Source organism: Peromyscus maniculatus, chromosome 18 (assembly GCF_049852395.1).
Source record: "Peromyscus maniculatus bairdii isolate BWxNUB_F1_BW_parent chromosome 18, HU_Pman_BW_mat_3.1, whole genome shotgun sequence".
Classification (NCBI taxonomy): Eukaryota; Metazoa; Chordata; class Mammalia; order Rodentia; family Cricetidae; genus Peromyscus; species Peromyscus maniculatus.
The window spans coordinates 11,249,096-11,265,556 of NC_134869.1; the positions used below are offsets into that span (position 1 = coordinate 11,249,096).

General features: G+C 46.3%; 1 protein-coding gene across 7 annotated transcripts in view; it reads left to right on the top strand.

Moving 5' to 3' along the window:
* The first annotated feature begins 659 nt into the window (after positions 1-659).
* The window catches only part of Slc41a2 (solute carrier family 41 member 2), a 120,764-nt gene continuing 104,962 nt past the window's right edge, over positions 660-16,461 (top strand). For 2 of the 7 annotated variants that reach the window (XR_013045801.1, XM_076554537.1), the window contains exon 1: positions 11,567-11,769. The gene's annotated coding sequence lies outside the window, so the exon portion shown is untranslated. Of the gene's footprint in view, positions 840-1,091; positions 1,504-8,520; positions 8,773-11,566; positions 11,770-16,461 lie in introns of those variants that run through there. The other 5 variants (XM_076554541.1, XM_076554538.1, XM_076554542.1 and 2 more) reach the window with 5 other exon arrangements.

Consider the following 16,461-nt stretch of genomic DNA (forward strand, 5'->3'; position numbering starts at 1 on the left):
AACAAAAAGAGTTTAAGGCCAGTTTAAGGCTGCACAGAGAATTTGTCTTCTAGGGTTCAACAACAACAAAAACCCACAAGAGAATGACTATTTTTTGATTTTTTAACACGAAGTTTCACTATGTAACCTTGGCTTTCCTGGAACCTCTCAACAGAGAAGGCTGGTCTCAATGAGAACCACCTGCCCCTGGGATTAAAGGCGGGTGCCACCATACCCAGCCTGAATGTGTGTGTGTGTGTGTGTGTGTGTGTGTGTGTGTGTGTGTGTGTGTGTGTGTGTGACTGCAGATGGCCAAGAATCATTCAGCAGCTCCCTTACGGGTCAAAGTTAAGTTCAAGGTTTGACTGTAACACAGAAGAAAAACAAGGATAAACAGGGCAGTGTCTACCTCAAAAGCGGCCAAATCACCGCTGTCCCAGTCCGGTGAAAGCTTTGGTTTGAGGCCATAGAGTAGCCTCAGGATAAAACTGAGCAGCTTTCCCCTGGAGTCGGTGCCCTAGGGCTCACACCTTTGTGGGGTGGGGTGGCAGGAGCCCCACTAGCTGAATCGCATATAATAGGTGCCTAACAGTCATCAGCTCCCGGTTTTCCTTGGCAGATTCTGGCTCAAGCCTACCTCGACTACCAAACTCGAGCGTGGGCAAACTGAAAGGCTCGGCTGGGCAGCGCCCGTGCACTTGGCTCTGACCCTGCCAGGCGCTAGGAGGGCGTGACGCGCTGCCCGCACGTCTCCTCCCCGTCCTTTGGCCTCCCGAGAAGCGCGCAACGACTCCCACGTCCTCGGTCGAATTCCGGTCCGCAAGGAACACGAAGCCGGACCCCGGCGAGGCCCGGGGGAGGTGAGCCGAGGATGCGCGGGCTGGGAGGCGGCTCGGAGGATGCGCGGGGCAGCTTGAGCTAACGCTGCCAGCGGGAGCCCGAGCCGGCGGGCCGGCGGGCGGGCGGGCGAGCCAGCGAGCCAGCGAGCGGCTTGCCGGGGCGCGGCCGCGGATCCGGGTAGCCGCCGGGCGGCCACATCAGCGGCGTTCGGCGGGCTCGGCCGGATGCGCGCGTGCGCGAGGCGGGGCGGGGCGCGCGAGTGGCCGCGGGCATCGGGCGGCTGTCAGCGGCGGGCCCGCGGGGCTGGGCCGGGCTCACCGACTCCGGGGGTGTCGCCGCGCTGGGGCTCGGCGGCTCCGGCGTGGCTAGGTGTCTCGGAGGGCGCCGCAGCCGCGGCCGGCGGGATCCGAGACCGCCCCGACTCTGCCCAGCCCTGCCCGCCGCTGTCCTCGGGCTCTGCGTCCCACTTGCTCGGGAGGCCACGGTAACCAGGGGCGCACACCGAGGGATGGAGGAAGGTGAGCTTGGATGCAGATGCTGGGAGGCGGGCGGCGCTCACCCCTGGAGCCCGCTTCGGGGCTCAGCAGCGTCGCCACCCCGTTATATGTCTCAATTTAAGAAGCCTCAGTGTCCATCTATGGCGAGAGCTGACATGTTCGGATGTGTTACATATTATATTCTTAGGTATGTTACACCTATGCCCTCTTTTTGTAAATGGTTTGATCTGCGGATACATCAGGTGGCGAACGTGCTACTTATCCCTCCAAAATGTGGTTTTTTGTATATTCATCTAGTTTTGCAACTGTCACCACTATCCAGCTCTTTTTTCCCTCCATAATCTCCAAAAGAAACCCCGTACCTGTTAGTTGCTACCCGTTCACTCACTGTGCCAACCCATTGACAACCACTGATCTTTCTGTTCCTATGCATTTGTCCTTAGTGGACACTAATGAAATCTAACAGTATTTGTGGTTCCCCGCCTCCTCCATTTAAAGACAATATTTTGGCTCTTCCCTTAGGGGAGCAGTTCTGCTGTATAGTTCAGGCTAATCTGAATTCACGGTCCCCTTGTCTCAACCTCCCAAGTGGTGAGATCACAGGCTTTTGCCACACCCACCTAATTGTGTGTGTGTGTGTGTGTGTGTCTTTTTTTCTGGCTTCCTTTACATAGTCAAATGTTTTCAAAGCTCATTCATGTTGTAGCAAGTGTGTGTCTGTTCTGTACTTTCTTAAAGCTCAATGTCTGCTTGGATGTGGTCACTATCACATCCTTTCACTAGTTAATGAGGTTGCATTGTTTTTCACCTTTTAGCCATTGGATATAATTAATGCTGCTACATTTGTGGATGTGTGTTTTCAGTGCCCCTGAACACAAACCTAGGCGTGGAATTGCTCAGTGCTTAACTTTTTTAGGCTTTAATCAAAGTTGTTGCTCAATTTTCTCCTCCCACCCAACAGTGCATGGGGGTTGCGGTTTCCTTAAATCACCAACGCTTGCCAGTTTTCACTGGTTTTTAGCCACCCTAGTGGGTGTGACTTGGTATCTCTTTGTGGTTTTAATTTGGATTTCAGACCAGGGATTAAAGCAGTTTTTCCCAGGTTTATTGGCCAAGTGTGTGTCTGTTCTGGAGAGACGTCTAATGAGATCCTTTGCTTCTGTTTTTGCTCGTTTATGTTGTGGTTGAGTTGTATGACCCACGTATAGGAAAAAAATTCTAGATTGGATCGATGCAGATCAAACTTGGGTAAAAATTGACTAAGTGGCGTTTGAGTCTTTCAGAACACCCTTTACCTGGTAATTCTTGGGCATTATTGTCCTTTCTTATTTTTATATTTTTGGTTTTCTTGAAAAAAGCCACAGGAGGTCTGGTACTGGGTCCTGATGAGACTCAAGTTACTGTTTTCCTGTATCCTGTGTTAGCCTGAAAAGTCCAACTTATCATTAACTACAAGTAATTTATGGTGGATGTTGAACAAAGTACTCGAACAAAATTTCATGTGCGTCTGTCTCAGTAAAGTGAAAGGTCTTTCTTCCCACTTCAGTTTGTGTAGTTCGATTGCAGTTATGGTATGTGTGGATGCAAGATAATTTGTTTGCTTTTTGAGGTAAAGTCTTTCACGCTAGCCCTGGCTGGCCTGGAATTCACTGTGTAGACCAGGCTGGCCTTGAACTTGCCGCAATCCTCCTGCCTCTGCTTCCCAAGTGCTGGGATTGCAGGTGCACACCGGCGCACTCAGTGACAACATTTTGCCGGCGCTGAGGTTAAAAGCCACCTGGAAATGAATGAATGCTGCTGTGCTTTCTGCATGGTTGACTGTGGAGTGTGTACAAATCCAGCCTCAGTCTTTTTTCAAAAATTACTAGAAGGGATGACATTTCTCTGAACTCAAGTTCAAGATCAAGTTCTTGACCTCATTGCTGCTAAAGAAAAAAAAATATTTAATGAAACTTGCTGAATGGTGAAGAATAACTGTATTCAAGACCATTGTAGCAGTATAAGGGCCGTGACAATGGGCTTGGCACTGGGGAGACAGATTGGGTTTAACCCTGAGTGAGCTGTGGCTAAGCAGGAATTTATAGGTGAAGAGCAGGGATAGAGGGATAAGAGGAAGCATCCCCAGTGAGGGGGATCCTGGGTAAGTCATCTTAGGATGATGATTCCTGCCGAAGACAAGCCTGGGCTCTGGGACACCATGGTGAAGGATGGGGATCTACCTCCATCACATACCTGGGGAGGACCTTCTAATTAAACTGGCTCGGCAAGGCTCTTTGCTAAAGATGAAATTTGTAAGACGTATGGAAGACTCAGGAAACTGAATAGTTTGGTCATGCAAGGAATCTGTTACTGTTGAAACATATGCTATACAATTTCAGGAGCTTCCTAGAAAAGGAGGTTAAAGATTTCTCAGGAGAAATAATGGAGAGCAAGGGGTAAAAAGGATGGGAGGGACGGCCTAATCTTGCTCTTCATCTGTAACTTATAAAGCGAGTAATCTTTAACTGTTTATGCCTCACAGCCTTTATTAGAAATCAGCTGATGACGTCACTATATAACCTGTGTGCTTTTGCTTTGATTTACCTGTGAGCTTAACACTGAAAGTGTAAACATCGATCTGTTATTGATTGTCCCCGCATGCCCAATAGATGCTTCCCCTCTGTTCCTTGCAGTCTGAATACCACTTGTTGAGAACAGTTCTCTGTAAGCTGGGCATGGTGGTACATGCCCGTGATTTCAGCACTGGATCTCTTGTGAGTTTACAGTGAGCCAGGGCTGCCTCGTGAAACCCTGTTACAAACAAAGAAAATGACCCCCCAGCAAAAGTGTCTACAAGTAGGTAGCCATGCAAACTGACAGGTTTGGGGGAATCGACGATCCCTGGTTGTTTTTTGTTTTTGAGACAGGGTCTCTCTTATGTAGCTCTCGATGTCCTGGAACTCACTATGTAGACCAGGGCTCCTAGAACTCACTTTGTTGACCAGGCTGGCCTTGAACTCCCAGAGATTCACCTGCCTTTGTCTTCCTAGTGCTGAGATTAAATGTACCACCATTCATACCTCAATCCCTGGGAAATGACAGTCTGAGTTGACTTGCCGGGTTTATGTAGTGGACTTCTAGGGATCCCCTCAGCTCTGTGAAATTACTGTAGTTAAGTTTATTTTCCTTTAAAATGCATAGAAATGAACATTGATAATCTCTGTGGACATGTATAATGTATGTATATATGTATATACAAGAAATAATTGGAAAGTAAGGCTGTAGTAAGTACAGAGATTTTGCTCCCCCAAAAAATGTCTGAGTGGGAAAACCTTCTTTCCTTAATTCAGTTCTCATTCTTTTTTCCCAAGTTCTGGCCATTATTTGCCACTCTTTTTAATATGTATTCTTACGAACTTATTTTTACTGGATTCAGAGTTAGAAGTGGGAGCTCCCAGTGAGGATAACCTATGTCTCTTGGCAATCTGTTCCTGGTGTTTATCTTTGGTTTCCTTCATTCGTATTCATTCATATTCTCTCTCTCTCTCTCTCATCTTTTTTTTTTCTTTTTTCAATACAGGGTTTCTCTGTGTTGCCCTGGCTGTCCTGGAATTCCCTATTGTAGACCAGGCTGGCCTTGAACTCAGAGAGATCCACCTGCCTCTGCCTCCCAAGTGCTGGAATTAAAGGCGTGCGCCACCACTGCCTGGCTATCCTTTATTATCTTGGCCATCATGAGTTTAGCATATCCTGCAGACACCTCCTTGTTTTTCTTAGTGTATTGTTTCTCCAGAGCAATATGTCAGCATTTGTGGTGCAGGATACCAGAAGTAACAGGACTCTGAATCTTCGATGCTTTGGTCCTGGGCTTCTTCCCTTCTTTGTTTAAAGGCTCCCTGACAACATATTGGCAGGCATCATCTTCAGAGAGGCTGAAAAGCTTTCGGACCTTGCTGGCTCTTTCAAGCCCCAACTACCAAGGCGAGGTCCAGGAGTATTCTCCTCTTCTTGTAGTAACCAAGTTGAGAACACTCATGTTGCATCCACAACAAATCCTCGAACACACTGGTGCTTCCTCTTGCCAGTTCTCTTTGGTCTATAACAAGAGTGCCTCTCACTGAACAGTGGGCACACTCTGCCATGGGCCAAGACACCTTGCTTCATGGGAAAACCTCGTTTGTCGTTCCGCCACTGATTCAGACCATGCAACTCTAACACTCTTCACCCAGCGCATCAGCAGCTACCTCTGTGGCCTTGCGCTTCTCTCATAGGATGTACAACGTTTGCATTTCCTTCACCTCAGTGGGTTTCTAACAGCCCGTGGCTGGGAAGGAGACAGGCATCTTTATCTAGACGTGACTGACTGCCTAGGAGATGCCACAAAAAGGGGACTTCTTTTTGAGACAGCGTCTCACCATAAACCTTACTGGCCTGGGAACTTACTATGTAAACCATGCTGACCTCAAACTCATAGGAATCCACATGCCTCTGCCTCCTAGTGCCAGGACTGAAGGTGTGTGTTGATGCACCGGACCCAATCCTTCTTTGTCTCTCCTTGCTTCTCCTTGAGGGCCTCTCCTAAGGCCCAGCAGTGAGTCTAGGGTTACTCTCATTCATGTCAGAGTTTTTCAGTATGTTAATTACCTCCCTCTCCAGAGCCTAGGAAAATTGAGATCAGGCCTGGGGGTACAAGGCCGTGACAGCATGTTTGCCCAGCCTGCAGGAGCAGCTCTGCAGCAGCAGCAGCAGCAGCAGCTGAGATCAAGCAGAGTACGGTGAGGATGCCTGTAGTTCCAGCTGCTCTGGAGGCTGAGGCATAAGGTTCCCGAGTTTACCATCACATCTATTGAGAACAATGGAGATTAGACTTAAAATACTGGAAGAATGTTCTCAGATTCATTTTTGGTAAAGCCAGACTGGAGAACTAAGCTTAAACCCACACTTGGTTTCTTTTCCTTTTTTAAAATGTTTTATTTTTATTTTTGGTGTATGTGTGCACGTGGTGTGAGCATATGCCTGTGCGGTTGTACAACGGGTGTCTTGCTCGGTTACTCTCTGCCTGGTATCCTTTGAGTGAGGGTCCCTCATTGAACCTAGGCATCTGCTGACAGGTAGCAAGCCCCAGCAATCATCCTGTCACCATCCCCCCTGGGGTGACAGGTACAGGTGTGGCCACATCTGGCTTTTTGTCATGGGTGCTGGGGATTCAAACTCAGGTCCTTGTGCTTGTATAACCAATGAGTCCTCCTGCTCAGTGAGCTATTTCCCCAGCTCTGAGTCAAATTTACTCACTCAGATGAAACTGTAGTGCCTGAAAAACTCCAGGAAGGAAATCCCTGGGCTTTCCCGAGCTTAACTGGTAGGAGTTGAATGGAAAGGAGGTACAGGCAGGCTCAGACCTCTGTGAGTGTGAGGCCAGCAAGCTCTATATAGCAAGTTCTAGGTCAGCCAGGGCTACGCTGAGACTCTGTCTCAGAAAGTAAATAAAACAGAAAACAAGAGTATGTTGTATAGCTGGGCGGTGGTGGCCCACACCTTTAATCCCAGCACTCGAGAAGCAGAGGCAGGCAGAGCTCTGTGAGTTTGAGGCCAGCCTGGTCTACAAAGACTGTTACAGAGAAACTTTGTCTCGGGGAAAAGAAAAGAATATGTTGTACATAGATACTGCTAGACCCTAAGGGTTAGGGACTGTTATCGGGATTTGGTTAGCCTTCTTAAGGAATTTGGGTTTATCTTAGAGGAAATAAGATTCCATTGAATCTAGTCAGGACCTGGTTGATGAGATTACTATCTTCTGAAGATCTCTTTAGGTTCTTTGTCTTTCTTAACTCGCTCAGGAACTTCGGATTTCTGGCTAGTGATACAGGTATTTCCAGAATCTCCTTGCAATCCCAAGACTCTTCCCATTGTTTTTGTCAGTAAGACCTCCCAGTTCATAAAGTTCCTGTTTGCCTTCCTTTCTTGGCTCCAAGATGGAAAGGTCTGAGAGCAGATCCTGCTTCGGCCTTTTCACATGGCGTCTGTTAACCAGCGTGATACCTGGTGTGTAGAGGGACTAAACACGCTTGTAACCAGCATAATACCTGGTATGTAGAGGGACTAAACATGCTTGTAACCAGCATAATACCTGGTGTGTAGAGGGACTAAGCACATGTTCACTGAATTTCATGTTAGACATTTATTACCCTCATATTTGAAATATATATTGTGCTCCTAGTATGGAGGCTCGTTTCTGTGATTCTAGCATGTGGAGAAATTGAGGCAGGAGGCTTGTCATGAGTTAGTGGGCAGCCTCAGAGTGAGACCTTATGAAAAAGAAACAAAACATAACAAAGGGGGTGGGGTCTCTCAGCAGGTGCAGGCTCTTGCCACCAAGCCTGGCTACCTGGGTGGGACCCCAGAACGCCTAGAGTGGCACGAGAGAACCAACCCCTTGAAAGGAGTTCCCTGACTCATGACATGATACACACACATTCACAGACTACACATATGTACACACACACACACACACACAAAAATAACTGTCAAACTAACAACAACAATGGCACTGAAATGTGGTGTCACATACTGTAGTTCTGGCACAGAAGGCAGAGGAAGTAGAATTGCTCCAAACTCTGGGTTGGCCTTGTCTTCGAAGGAAGTTCCAGGCTAGCCTGGACTACATACTAAGATGCTGTCTCAAACAAACAAACATCTCAAAGAAACAGCAATAAAAGACAGAAGGGGGATATTTCCCAGTTGCAGGAATGGCTTTGAGGTTTCTAGTTTACTGTCTTTAACAAAATGGTTTTATTAGAATGTTTTCTCAGTTGAAATGCTAGGGTAAAACTGAATTCACTTCATTAAAAGATAATCAACCCCAAGTTTTCTCTTACCATACACAGTAGTAGGGAGGATGGGAAGGTGCTGGGGATGGTGAGCTCTCCAGCAGGCCCAGGCTTTGGAAGCAGGAAGATCAGGAGTTCAAGGTCATGTCAACTACATAGTGGTTCCAGGCCAGCCTGATACACCCCAAACCCAGGCTCAAAACAGCAGCAGCAACAGTGAACAATAGTTAAGGCAGTAGTCGTGATGTTTACTGAGAAGTCTAGAAGAATGGTACAGGTTGCCCACAGGAACAGGCGTTCTGAACACTAACAAAGGCAGCTTTGTACAGATGCTGGGGACAAAGAGATAAGATGGTTAAAGTGTATCAGTCACCAGTCCGGGGAAGAGGTTTTGCTCTTAGAAGTGGTGAAATTAGGACATCCATACGCCAGAAGAACTTAGGGGAAGAATTTGGATGATGTCAGTCGTCTCTAGAGAACGTTTCCGCTGTCACCTTACTGTGACTTCACAGAATTCACCCGAGAAACCGAGCTGTAAAGGTAAGAAAGAGTCCTTTGGTCTACGGTTCTGATAACTCAGAAGAAGTTTTCAAAGTTTCGTGAGAAGTAGAGAGACTTCAGTTCAAACTTGTTATCTGTAGATTTTTGAGGTATTGAAACTTGGCTAGTTTTGTAGTAAGTTTATAGAGATATATTTTAGACCGGACTGTCAGAATCAAACTTTGTTAATATGCAAATGGCCTTATAATACTCACTGAACTAAACTGAAGCTGTTAACGTGTAGATTTCTAAAATGTACTTCTCTGCGCGCGTGCGTGCGTGCGTGCGTGCGTGCGTGCGTGCGTGCGTGCGTGTGTGTGTGTGTGTGTGTGTGTGTGTGGTGTGTGGGGTGTGTCTCAGGGGCACAGGCGGAGGACTGAGGACACCTTGCAGGAGTGGGTTCCCACCTTACACCATGTGGGTCTTGGCAATCAAATTCAGGTCTTCAGGCCCAGTGGCAAGCGCCTTTATCCACTGAGCCATGGCACTGGCGCTGTGTAATTATCCCCGAGTAACTCAGACGTTGGAAAGTATTATGCACGAACTTGCTCATTTCATTGCAGTGTAATTTAGTTGAGAGAGTCAGCTCTAGGGAAATGATTCATTAAAATGTGCTGGCCCTTTGAAGGGATTTCACCGGCTCCCTGGCTCTTCCCCCAGGGGTAAATGCTTTGAGCACTTAGATGGCTCTGTGCTTTCCTCCTGGCTAGGAATTCCAGGTCTTCTCTGGATGACCAGCCGATTCGATGTCTGGTCACTTGAGTGTGTGACTTCAACCCTTGCCGTTCTCTGAGTGTGTTTTTCTGTCTGTCCGCCACTGTATCCCCCTTCTGTTTGTCCTTCTGTGTATGGCTTTCTGTCTGTCCGCCATTGTATCCCCTTCTCCTGTTTGTCCTCCCCACACCCCAATTTCTTTGAATCCTACTTGTCCTTTAAAGCTTTCAGTCTGGTGGGCACATTTGTCAAGTCCCGGGGAGTGCATGGAATTTTGTATCAAGAGCTCGTAGACAGGCACAGAGCTGAGTAATTGGGTGCAGGGAGTAGGTGCTTCGTCTGCTTCACGTGACACGTAGAAACAAGACCGCTGTGGCATGCATGTCTGAGCTGTCAGAAAACATGTGTTCACTTATTACTTAGTAGATGATAATACCAAGTGAGTTCACCTGTGAACCAGAGTGGACTCTTTGGACCATTGGCCTATCTATGTGCTGGCTACAGGAACATCTGGGACACCACAGTGGCTTCCATGTCACCCGCTGCCGAGTCAGAAAGCCCTGAACATCTTGCTGACTTTATAACTGTGGGAATATTACTTAGACCCCTTGTGACTCAATTTCCCAAGTGTAAGTTATGAATATATAGCAAGAGGCCGGCCTGGGCAAATTCCAGGATAGCCTGAACTGCATAGCAGGACCCTATCTTAAAAGCATTTTTATAGTAATTTTTAAAATTATTTCAAAAAATAAGTTAGAGATCTCTGTTCTCTAACCTTCCTACATTAGTGATGTTTCCTTTGAGAGCACCCTGCTTCCATCCAGCGTAACTTAGTGGTAGAGCATGTTCTTAGCATGCATGTGCTCCTGGGTCCAACCCACACCCCCCACACAGGCAAACAACCTAAAAGACTGCTGTGCTTCCTTAACAGCTAACGCTGTTCAGCGGATGAATGTACTCCCCCCCCAACCCCCCCCCCCCCCCCCGCAGGTTTTTGTTGTTGTTTGTTTTTTGTTTTGTCAAGACAAAGTTTCTCTGTGTAGCTTTGCACCTTTCCTGGAACTCACTCTGTAGCCCAGAAATCCTCCTGCCTCTGCCTCCCGAGTGCTGAGATTAAAGGCGTGCATCACCACTGCCCGGCTTCCCCCAGGTTTTTGTTTGTTTGTTTGTTTGTTTGTTAGGCAGGGTTTGAATCCAGGACATGCTAGGCAAGCACTACATCCCCCTTTTGTTTTTGAGACACATCTGACCATGTATCTCAAAGTGGCCGGAACTCCTCCACAGCCTGGGCTACCCACAAACTTGAGCCAGCTCAAGCCTGACTCAGGCTTATGACCAGGGCTTGGCTCAGCGGGCCAGTTCCTAGTCAGCGCAGTACCTCCCACCTAGCTTACGAAGATGTTCTGATAAAGACTGGCCTGTGTCCCCTGGGTCTGCTGTCATTTCTACCATCTCTGGACCTGAGAACAGTGTGCCAAGAATGATTGTCTGGAGAGTTCACTCCCACAATAGTTTCCTTTTTCTGTAACTCTTTATTTACCCTGCAGATAATCTGTGTGACAAAATTAAGAGTGCTGTGCTGCAGAATTAGGGAGTAGGTTTTTGAGTATGTTCTTGGACAGTTTCATACATGTACATAATGCATTGTGATTGCGCGTTCCCCTGCCTTCCCTTTCCTGCCTTCATGTCTTTTTGTTTTGTCTGTGTCTCTCGTCGGGGTTTGTCCAACTGGGTCTGTGTGGCCATGGGATTGGAAATAAATATCCACTGGAGCTGAGTTGGGGCAAGTTCTGACAGTGAGTGGTACACAACTTAAGACAATGGCCCCTCCTCCAGAGGCTGCCAGTCAGCAGTAGTTGACCAGTAAGGGGTAGGATCCATGAGCCCCTCCCTCATCCCCACTGACTGCTGAGAGCTTGTCCTGGGCAGGCCTGGTGTAAGGGAGCGGTCTTAACCTTCAACTTGGAGTTGTGCTGGGAAACCTTTGGCCAAGGGTGCCTTGGTTTTTGTTTTGTTTGGCTTGTTTTGTTTTTTATCAACTGATAGTCAACTAAGAAATACTTAGCCTTGACCAAAGGTAGAAGAGAGATGTGATTGCCAGAGTAAAGATAGGAAAGGCCAGGTCGTTTCAATTTGATGCCAAGATAATTGAGTAACCGGACACACTGGGTCCCTCTAATTGGCCTAATCAGCGTGTAGACGTTCCTAGTGAGTTTGAGCACCTGAGCTGACCAGGAACGCATAGCTGCGGGCTGTGAGGTCTGGTCTCATCCCCCCGGAAGGTGCCCCTGTGAAGGTGTCCCTGTTTGGGAAGGTGATGGCCATCGTTGTCTGAGTTAGACCTGCTTCAGTGTGGGAGCCGTCCTGTGTCACTCATCTCTCCACCTAAGGAGGTGAGGTACTTCAGGGCCTGGGGCTTGATCCTGTGGGCGTCCTGCTTGTTCAGGACAGAAAATGAGAAAAGGCTCTCGGGAGACTACAAGTGCTAAGTAGACATTTGGACTATGAAAGTGATCAGACTTTGTATCATTTTCAGCTAGCCTACAGAATACTGGAATTCGTCATGACATTTTCATACATGTGTATACAACTTTTTATGGGACATTTTAAATCTTAAAATAGAGAATAAAAATGGAAACTGTACATGTAGCAAGAAATCTTTTTTTGGTTTCTCTTTTAAACTTTGTTATGTTGGCTTTGTCCTTTCTTGATCTCTTTCTCTCTTTATCCATTCTGAACTTTGACCTGTTGGCATCTTTTCTGTACCTGGCGGCCATTCTGGAAGGTTTTATTTTACCTTTGAGTTTGATTATACAGTGAGTCAAATACAGGTTTTAAGTTGGTTTCAGAAGTGGGTTTACATTGAAAAAAATTGAACACTAAAGGGGGTGGGGGTGGATGGAGTGTGGTATGTGAAAAGGCAGTGTATAAAGTGTGCGTTGGTGTGCGTTACCAGTAACAACCAATTCTCACTGATGAACTACTGTTTCTTAGTCTCTCCATACATCTGTTCAGGGCTCCAAGAGCTGGGGAAACTCAGGAAATGTGATTCATATTATTCTTTTTTTTTAATAGTAATTTCTGTTATAACTAATTATTGGAAAGAAGCAATTAAGTTGGGCATGGTGCCACACACTTGTGATCTCAGCACTCTGCAGGCTGAGGCAGGCGGGAGGATTGTGAGTTTGAGGCCAGCCTGGACTCTGGTGAGACCCTGTGGCAAGAAGCAAACAAAACAACCAGGGGCTGAAGATGGGGAGCTAGAAAGGAAATGGAGGGGCCAGATTTAATGAAGGTTGCATGCTTTTAGTTTTGGACTCAGTGTGAAGGGAGTGGTGTAGCTAACAGGATTCAAGCAGGAATGCCAAACACTGTAGGAGACGTCTGTAGTCTCAGCATTTGGGAGGTGGAAGGAGGAGGGTCAAGAGTTCAAAGTTCTCCTTGTCTGCTTGACAAGTTCAAGGCCCACATGGATTATCTGAGACTGGACTCAAGCAAAGAAAAAAGAGAAAAGAATTGATCTGAGGAGTGAGGGGTGACCATGGGATATCCGTTTAGAAAGGTCGGAGCTGTCCTCTAGATCAGGATCACAGTGGTCATTAGAGGAAGTGTTGGGGAGATGAACAGCCTGATCTCTCACCTCCCAGGTTGTTGGTTTGTTTTTATACCACAGCTTGTCAAAGGACTAGAGAGAATCAAAACACTAAAGGGGTGGAATGTGGTACGTGAAAAGGCAGTGTATAAAGTGTGTGTTGGTGTGCATTACCAGTAACAACCGATTCTCACTGGTGAACTGCTGTCTCCTAGTCTCTACATACATCTGTTCAGGGCTCCAAGAGCTGGGGAAACTGAGGAAATGTGATTCATATTATTCTTACATATGCCATCCTGTCACAGGTAAGTGTTGAGTCAGCTTGTAGAATCACCTTATGAGAAGTACTGATCTGACTTGAAGTTTTTTTTTTTTAGTCAATTTCACACATATACACAATACACACAATTTTTATTTATATTTGAGGCATTATCTGAATTGTAGTCCAGGTTGGACTTGGAACTCACTATGTGGCCCAGGCTGACCTCAAACTTACGGTAATTCTACACTTGGCTACACATTAGTTTTAAAAAAGAAGTATAGTTGGCCATGGGAGCCAGAGGCAGGTGGATATCTGTGAGTTCCAGGCCAGCCAAAGATGTATGTGTGTGTGTGTGTGTGTGTGTGTGTGTGTGTGTGTGTGTGTGTGTGTGTGTATGGTAAGACCATCTCTCAAGAAACAGCAACAAAAAAAAAATAGACGTATAGAATCAGTAGTAGCAAAAATAGAAATAGGAATGTATTAGATGAGTAAGTTGATGGTGACTTTGAGCTTCAGGTGTGACCAGAAGTTTCCTTACTATGAAGTGAAAAACAGATGTTTTGACTTTCATTAGAGAAAAGCAAAACAATCGAGTTTTCAGCAAGATGTGGTGTCGAGTCTTCCATTCTAACACTTAGGAAGTAGAGGAGGAGGCATCCTTGGAGATTTTAAGGCCAACCTGGGCTACATAAGATCTTGTCTCAAAAAACAGGCCCACCATAGGTTTAATGTTGCATTTCTTTAATCCCAGCACTCACAAGGCAAATTTCTGAGTTCAAGGCTAGCCAGAGCTAGATAGTGAGACCTCATGTCAAAGAAACAGAAGTCTAGGCTGCAGAGGGCTCAGTCATTAAGAGTAAATGCTCCCCGCAGAAGACCAGAGTTTGGTTCCCAGAACCCACATTGGATGGCTCTCAGCTGCTTCTAATTCCAGCTCTTCTGGTCTCTGTGGTACCCACACATCCAAAGCATACACTCACACAGATGCACATACACATTTAAAAAGGAAGGAAGGAAGGAAGGAAGGAAGGAAGGAAGGAAGGAAAGAAGGAAGAAAAAAGAAAGAGAAAGAAATCTAAAAACAGAACAGAATGCCCCCCCCCAGGCTTCAGTAGCAATACCTCGTGTATAGTTTCTGAATAAAGTTTACTGTGCCTTTATATGGGGTGCTAAGTGGTGTATATTCTCCAAAACTGCAAGTAAATAATGAACTTTACATGTTAGTTGCAAGAGAGTATATTTTGGCAGTTTTTACAGACTACATGTAAGAATATTTAAGACAGCACTGTAGAAGTGTGGTTGTTTAAAAGCAGTTTTTCAACTCAAAACAGTTCTGTGATCCACCTTCTCTGCCGTTACAAGCCTGTGTCAGTTAGCTGCATGATTCCTTCTCGTGATTGCTTGCCTCTCTTTTTATTTCTTTTGCCTTTTAAAAAATGACTTACATTTTTATTTTGATTGCATTGGTGTTTTGCTTGTATGTCTATGAGGGTGTCTGATCCCCTGTAACTAAAGTTAATAGACAGTTGGGAGCGGTCATGTGGTTGCTGGGAATTGAACCTGGGTCCTCTGGAAGAGTAGCCAGTGTTCTTAACTACTGAGCCATCTCTCTAGCCCTCTTCATTTTGTGACAGGATCTCTCTGTGTAGTCCCAGCTGTCCTGGAACTCACTTTGTAGATCACGCTGGCCTTGAACTCACAGAGATCTGCCTTTCCCACCCTAGTACCCACACCCAGCCCTGCTTCTTAAATTAAAAATAACTGCTTATGCATAATTATGTTTAGATGATTTTTCACATTTCAGCTGGTTGTTTTGACAGGGGCTAGATATGACCTAACAAAGGGTACTTGGTGGAGTACTATGTTTACGTGGTCCTTCTCATTCTGTGGACACATCTGTATTTATTCTGTCAACATTTTCTTAGTAAATATGAGGTGATTTAAGAGTTGATTGCATGTTAGTTGATCTGTTGATTTGATGTTTTTTTTTTTTTTTTGAGATGGGTTTTATTAAGCAGCTTGATTTAGGCTTGAATTTGTAACCCCCCCCCTCCCGTGGTACTGGGATCGCAGGTGTATCCATCATTGCTCCCTGCCACCCTTTAAGAGGGGGATCTTGCCCATGATGGCCTTGAATTCTGGCCTTTATCCACCAGCGGCACAGACCACAGGTGCACATTCTCAGCCTTTAACATGTTTTTGGTGTATCTGTGTTCCAAGTTCCAAGTATATTTATTTTTTTTTTATATTTCTAGTTGTGAGTCTAGCCTTTAATGGCTGATCCATCTTTTCTTTTTTCTTTCTTTTTTTTTTCCAGAGCGCACTTGCTAGGCAAGTGCTCTACCACTGAGCTAAATCCCCAACCTCCCCGTCTTTTCTTTTTTAAAAATCCCCCCCAGAGAGAGAGAGAGAGAGAGAGAGAGAGAGAGAGAGAGGAGGAGGAGGAGGAGGAGGAGGAGGAGGAGGAGGAGGAGGAGAATATGCTGGAGATTGTGGTCCTGACAACGAAACTGGCTTCTCTGGGTCTCCTGTCATTTGAAAAGTCTGAGATTGAGCACACGAAGGGTTTGTTGTCTTCGCTATTATTTCCCAGGCCTCTACACAGTCTTACAAGTGCCTTCCAGCTACGCAGAGCTCTCGGGCTGCCGCATTGGACGTTTTCCGGTAGTCGGCTGGCACTGGCTGCTGTTGAGTCACCACTGACTCAGGCCTGGAGCACCTCAGCCTTCTGTCTGTGCAGCATCCAGGGCCCCAGAGTGTTGTATGGTGGCCAGTTGCCCTTTCATGCTTCTTGAATTTTCCCCAAGTTGTCGAGAAAGTTGACGTCACCTCCAATTACCTAAGTCAAACTTGTGAGTTCTTGAATTCAGTTCAGGTGGAAAGGTTCCATTTGGCTAACAAAACCAAGATGTTTCTTAGATGCAGGCTCTGTGTACTTTAGTCCCAAAGGAGATGCTGCTCTTTTCTTTAAAATAAATAATACCTTTAAATAGAATAATATTTAAATGTGTGTCTGTGTGTGTGTGTGTGTGTGTCTGTGTGTGTGTGTGTGCACATGGGTGCACTGTGTGTACATGTAAGTGCAGATGCCCGTGGGGCCTAAAGCTAAAGGCGTTAGATTCCCCTGGAGCTGTTAGTGGAGACAGTCTGAGCTGCCTGAGGTGGGTGTTGGAGCAGAACACGTTTTTTAATTGCACGTTAGAGGTAAACATAATCAGGCAGGACAGTGTT